Here is a 7,383-nt window from a genome sequence, read left to right on the forward strand (position 1 = left end):
GATGCAGCAAATAAATCCTAGTCCAGACATTAAAGAGAGCCAAGGAAATATGGGCGACTGTTTCCCCATGAGCTGCGGTCTGCTTCAATTTAGAGAACTATAGGCCCCATTAACTGCTATGGGGAGGGTACCAAATAATCTAGATTAGGTCTCAGGCCTTGTTCAGACAGCCATGATGTAGGCGCATTTTATGGTTCTTACTACAGACTCTGATCCTGGTCTGACCAGCGTAGACCCTGGGCACTGGAGCTAATGTTGGGCTCTAATGTCAGCTGATAAAAATGTGCCCAAGATGCGGCTGTCTTGAGGCCTCATTCACACTTCTGTGGTTGATCAGTACTTAATTTCTAAAGCCAAGATCCAAGATTGAAAATGCATGTAGTGGTATCCACTTCTAGTTTTCTCAAGTGTGAACAAAGCCTAATGATGGTCGGTTAACTATGTCAAACTATGCATTAGACCCAACCTACTGTATAGGAGTCCATTCACACGTCTGCATTTTGCGGAACGGAATTGCGGACCCATTCATTTCTATGGGGTAGCACGATGTGCTGCCCGGATCCGGAATTGCGGATCCGCACTTCCGGGTCCGCAATTCCATTCACGAAAAAAATAGAACATGTCCTAGTCTTGTCCGCAATTGCGGTGCAAGGATTTTTGCCAACACAAGCAAAGCTACATTTTGGCACCCCCAAAGGAGGGGGATAAAAGTGACATGGGGGGGGGGGTGATGTGACATGGAAGGGGAGAAATGTGACATTCCCCCCCCCCCCCTCTATTAATGTTGTGTAAAAAACATTATGTTCACCCGGTCCCGTCTGCAGCAGCTCTCCTTCTCCTCTGTGTGGTCCTGGTATCCCGACAAGTTTGAGGACCCTTCCCACTCAGCCAATCAGTGGCCGCAGCTGTGTTACGTGTCAGACCAGTGATTGGCTCAGCGGGAAATCACTGGACTGACACGTGACATAGCTGCGGCCACTGATTGGCTGAGTGGGGAAGGTCCTCAAACTTGTCGGGAGCCCAGAGAGAAGATACCAGGACCACACATAGGAGAAAAGCCGCGGGCGGCGGCGCGCAAGTGATTTATTAAATTTAAAAAAATTTTCATTTTTCCGCCCCCCCCCCCCCCCCCGGCTCGGCATCTCTGCGCCCTAAGGCAGCCGCTTGGTCTGCCTTATTATAGTGCCAGGCCTGACACCCCCCCCCCCTCCATAAAGGGGCACTAAATGAACACATGTATATTTTGTCTCTTCTGAAATGAGCCATCTATACAGACTTGATCTGTCCCTAAGACTCTATAGAGGGGTAGATTCTATTGTTTTAAATCCCCCTTGGGTGTATACAGGCGCTGTCCCTCGGCCTAAGACCATGTACCTCATGGAGCATGCTATATAGTGTTGAGTGAAGCGAGCTTCGGATGCTTCATCTGAAGTCGCTTCGTTCAAAACCTTGAAATTATACTGTACGGAGATTCGGCTGTACAGTATTAGAATGTATGGGCTCCAATGAGCCGAAGTTAGTTAATTGCGTAGTCGCGCGTGACTTCGTTGAATAATTTCGGTAATTGATTTTTAAAGTGTAAAACCACTTTAAAACTTGAAACCGAACTCGGCTTCGGTTCCAAGGTACTAGTCAGAACCAAGGCAGTTCGGTTTCAAGTTTTAAAGTGGTTTTCCACTTCAAAAATCAATTACCGAAGTTATTCAACGAAGTCACGAGCGAATTTGTAAATAACTAACTTCGGCTCATTGGAGCCATACATTCTAATTCTGCATGGAGACAAATCTCCGCACAGAATTATTCCGAAGTTTTGAACGAAGCGACTTCGGATGAAGCATCCGAAGTTCGCGTCGCTCAACACTAATGCTGAATAGAGTACCTGTTCCTCATTAAGATGGCCACCGATGAGGTAAGTCTTAGGCGCATAATCTTCCCACACTTGGTTACTGGCAGAGTCTACAGGATATTTCAAAATAACGGTCGGGCCGTAGTCTTGTTCTGGTGAGATTTTGAGTGTTTAAATTCCCATTCGGTTCTTGCGCCTTTTCCCAGGCAGCAGAACCCTCTAGGGCTAGGCTGCAAGGTATTGCGGTCTACCATCTGCCTTAATGACTTAAAGGAAACCTGTCATCAACCTTATGCTGCCCGTACTAATGGTAGCATAAAGTAGAGACAAGTGAGTTGATTTTAAAGACAGACCACCGCAAAGTTAAAAGTAAGTGGTTGCCGAGAACCAACATCACAATCATTGCAGACTGGGCCTGGAGAAGAGTCCTGGTTATTCATAAATTCCTGCTCTCCTGCCCACCTGCTCATGGCTGACAGTCTTCTACCTAGTTTTCTCTCTAGGAGAGAACTGCCAATCATCAGTAGATGGGTGAGAGAGCAGGAGACTATGAATAACCAGGACTCTTCTCAGGTAGATGTGACTCTTTTCCAGGCCTGGGCTGCAATGATTATGATGGTTCTCAGCAACCACTTACTTGTAGCTCATGAGTGACACCTCGGTGAAATCAGCATTTCAGTCTCTATTTTATGCTGCCCTCGGTGAGGTCCGCATAAAGTTGATGACAGGTTCCCTTTAAACGTCTCTTTGCTCATGTGCTCGGTTGTTTCCTTTGCAGGTGTAAAGCTCTTCTCCCCAAGTGGTAGAGAAGAAAAGGAAATCCAAGCACTCTATATGCTCCAGTTGCCAGCAGCCTATGGGCTCATGCACACGACCGTTGGGTGTTTTGCGGTCAGCAAAACATGGATACCAGCTGTGTGCATTCCACATTTTGTAGAGCCGAAGGGTCGGCCTATAATAGAACAGTCCTATCCTTGTCTGTAATGCGGACAAGAATAGAAAATGTTCTATTTTTATTTTTTATTTTTTTTCCGGAATGGTCATGTGGACACACGGACACAAAATGCCAACTGGGTCATTTTCAGTTTTTTTTGTGGCCACATTGAAGTAAATAAGGGCCACAAAGAAAATGGAACAGACACTGGAAAAAAAAAAATTGGGAACATGCACTTTGTACTGCATCTACAGATTCTCCTCGGCAATCTCGGCTGAATTCCTTTCTGTCATGGTTTAAGGAACAGCTTTCAGAAGCTTTTCAGGGAATGAGATCTGCTCCTCCTGCAAAGAGAAGAACAACTACTCCCTCTCCTGTCCACACTGAAATATTTTCAGATTCTGATATATCTGAGGGCGAAATTATGTCTGATACTTCTGATGAAGAAGACTCGCTTGAGGATTTACATTTACTCAATAAAGAAAAAAATTCTGCTCTAAATAAATCTGTAAAAGCCATCGTTGAGACCAATAAGGAGGTTTCTCATAAAATTCTGCTCTAAATAAATCTGTAAAAGCCATCGTTGAGACCAATAAGGAGGTTTCTCATAAACCGAAAAAAGAGCAGATGTTTTATTTTCTTGTAGTTAAGGGGGTATTCTCGTCTTGATGATCACTGGTAAATCTGTTAATGATTTAACAGTGATCATTTTTCTAAAAATATTTAATTAACTAATTCCCACCCCTTAGAAGAAAATAAACAAATACTTACCTGACTGTTGTCTTCCATCTCCCCTGGTTACGGCCACCGCTCTTCTCAGGAATCAAGGTGGCCGCGCTTGCGCAGACGACTTCCTCTCTTCTTCCGGCCGGCCGCACGCAGTCCCGAAAGCGCACGCCAAGGCCGCACATGCGCTATGGTAATTTCTTCCTGGCCAGTATAGTATAATTGCCAGGAAGAAGTCACCAGGGCGCACGCCGAGGCCGCACATGCACTATGGTAATTTCTTCCTGGCCAGTATAGTATAATTGCCAGGAAGAAGTCACCAAGGCGCATGCGCGGCCTCGGCGTGCGCGTTCAGTCCAGCGCGCGGCCCGACCGGGAGAAGACTTCAATCAAGATGGAGCCCGCCCCCTGCCGAGTGCCGAAACCAGGAAGTGGACAGCGCGCCGGGAGCAGGTAAGTATTAAATGGCGTGTTGATAATACCCCTTTAAGGATCACGTTCTCCCATGTCATCTGATTGCCCAAGACTGGTTCCAGTGTAATTGGGAGAAGCCAGAGAAAAAATTTGAACCTGGCATCAGGTTCAAGTCCACTTATAATTCCCACCCCCTTAGAAGAAAATAAACAAATACCTGACTGTTGTCTTCCGTCTCCCCTGGTTACGGCCACCGCTCTTCTCAGGAATCGCGGTGGCCGCGCTTGCGCAGACGACTTCTTCTCTTCTTCTGGCCGGCCGCACGCAGTCCCGAAAGCGCACGCCGAGGCCGCACATGCGCTATGGTAATTTCTTCCTGGCCAGCGAGACTTCGTGCAATAACTTCATAAATTAATTTGTACTGTAAAAAAACATTTCCCGAACTCTGGTTCGGTTCCAAGGTACCACTTGGAACTGAACCCGAGTTCAGGAAATGTTTTTTTACAGTATAAATCAATTTCTGAAGTTATGCGAAGTCTCGTAAAACTTCGCAAAGTAATAACTCCGGCTCATCGGAGCCAATACATTCTAATATTGTAAGGAGCGCTTGCTCTGTACAGTATTGAAACAAAGTTTTATGCAAATCGAAATTGGATGTTTCATCCGAAGTCGATTCGCTCATCCCTGGTACGGATGCGTTCAGTGAAACTCGCACCATTTTGCAAGCAAGTTCAGTAAGTTTTGTCTGCAATTGCGTTCAGTTTTTGCCACACGACTGCAATGCGTTTTTATGCGTTTTTCACGCGTCTGATAAAAAAACTGAAGGTTTACAAACATTTCCTAGCAACCATCGGATGCAATGCGTTTTTCACTAAAGCCTCATTCACTTCTATAGGACCAGGGCTGCGTGAATAACGCAGAATATAGAACATGCTGCGTTTTTCACGCAACGCAGAACTGATGCGTGAAAAAAAAAACGCTCATGTACACAGACCCATTGGAATGGATGGGTCAGGATTCAGTGTGGGTCCGCTTACTCAAGACTTAGAAGCTGGTGTCTCTAGAGAAAAAGATTCTACAGGATATTCCTGTTCTAAAGTCTGCAACTGAATTTCTTTGTGATTGTTCCTCCTGATATTCTACAATTCTCTTCCACGTCCTTGACTCTATCAAATGCAGCCAGACGCAGCTTGTGGATTAAGCAGTGGGATGGAGATGTGCCATCTAAAAATCATTTTTGCTCCTTACCACTTCATTTTTGTTTGGTCCACAGCTTGAACGTAAAAGGAGTATCCTTTCCAAGCTCTAATAAGAGAACTTTCAAATCCTTCAAAACTCAGAAATCTGCGTAATTTTCGTGCCTCAGACAGAAAGAAGTTTTCAAAAAGGGCAAAGAACCTTCGTCATTCTTTAACCGCCTCCGGACCGCCTAACGCAGGATCGCGCTCCGGAGGCGGCTGTCCCAGGCAGAGTCACGCATCTACGCGTCATATCGCGAGACGCGAGACTTCCTGTGAACGCGCGCACACAGGCGCGCACGTTCACAGGATCGGAAGGTAAGAGAGTGTATCTACAGCCTGCCAGCGCGATCGTTCGCTGACAGGCTGTAGATGCGATTTTTTTTTAACCTCTAACAGGTATATTAGACGCTGTTTTGATAACAGCGTCTAATATACCTGCTACCTGCTCCTCTGGTGGTCCCTTTTGCTTGCATCGACCACCAGAGGACACAGGCAGCTCTGTAAAGTAGCACCAAACACCACTACACTACACCCCCCCTGTCACTTATTAACCCCTTATAAACCCTTGATCACCCCATTTAGACTCCCTGATCACCCCCCTGTCATTGATCACCCCCCTGTAAGGCTCCATTCAGATGTCCGTATGTGTTTTACGGATCCACGCATCCATGGATCGGATCCGCAAAACACATACGGACGTCTGAATGGAGCCTTACAGGGGGGTGATCACCCCATATAGACTCCCTGATCACCCCCCTGTCATTGATCACCCCCCCCCTGTAAGGCTCCATTCAGACGTCCGTATGTGTTTTGCGGATCCGATCCATGGATCCTGAAAACACATACGGACGTCTGAATGGAGCCTGACAGGGGGGTGATCACCCCATATACACTCCCTGATCACCCCCCTGTCATTGATCACCCCCCTGTTAGGCACCATTCAGACGACCGTATTTGTTTTACGGATCCATGGATCGGATCCGCAAAACACATACGGACGTCTGAATGGAGCCTTACAGGGGGGTGATCAATGACAGGGTGTCTACTTTCCCGAAATTGGGTTATTTGTGGGGTTTTTCTACTGTCTGGGCATTGTAGAACCTCAGGAAACATGACAGGTGCTCAGAAATTGAGAGCTGCTTCAAAAAGCGGAAATTCACATTTTTGTACCATAGTTTGTAAACGCTATAACTTTTACCCAAACCATTTTTTTTGTTACCCAAACATTTTTTTTTTTATCAAAGACATGTAAAACAATAAATTTAGGGAAAAATTTATATATAGATGTAGTTTTATTTGAAAAATTTTACAACTGAAAGTGAAAAATGACTTTTTTTGCAAAAATTTAGTGAAATTTTGATTAATAACAAAAAAAGCCGGGCACAGCGCATGCGCATAAAGCAGACGCGCGATGCGATCCCGGCCAGTGAGGGTGCCGGGCGCATGCGCTGAAGATAGCCACCCAGCTCAGTGAATATTGATGAGCTGGGCGGCACTTCAAACGGCAGTTGTGGCGAGGCTGGCTGGGCGCAAGTTGATATGAAGCACCGCCCCTTGGGCAGATTGAACGCCAGGAAAGCAGGTTATAAAACTTCTTTTTACTGTATTTATGAGGCGGACAGGGGGGATACTTAGATGATTCTAATACCCTTTATAAGACCTATACTGTCATATATACCCCTAAATATGCTTTTTGGGCCTGTCAGTGTCCCTTTAAGCTAGGGGGGCTGAGGTTGTTAAAAGACATCTAATCCCTAAGCCTTTGATCAAGCCCAGCCTTATTATGCCAGGCTTCCACTGGTTGGAGGGAGACTCAAAAGATTCTCTGCAGAATAATCTAAAACTTCTTCAGAAGCATGGGTCCAGTCCACAATTACAAAAGGCTACTCTTTGGAACTGGAGAAAGATTGGTACTTGGTGAACAAAGGGAAAAATCCAGTTATTTGCCAACTTCTGGAGGAATTTATTCAAAAAGAAGCTTTAGAGGAAGTCCCACCAGTGTGTCCAAAATTACAGAGACAAAAATAAGTGGTGAGAACAAAAAAAACATAACAAGTCGAGAGGGTATTACTTCATAACCTCCCAAGGAAACTTAATAAAGGGTAGGGAATATACGTGCTTTCCACCTCATCACCACGACGGCTACGAGGAGATATAAAAAATTATAGCCTGGGGGGGGGTGGGACCGCCTGAAGGACCTTACGTCCAAAAGACAAGTCTGA

The sequence above is a fragment of the Bufo gargarizans genome, chromosome 2, assembly GCF_014858855.1.
Source record: "Bufo gargarizans isolate SCDJY-AF-19 chromosome 2, ASM1485885v1, whole genome shotgun sequence".
Classification (NCBI taxonomy): domain Eukaryota; kingdom Metazoa; phylum Chordata; class Amphibia; order Anura; family Bufonidae; genus Bufo; species Bufo gargarizans.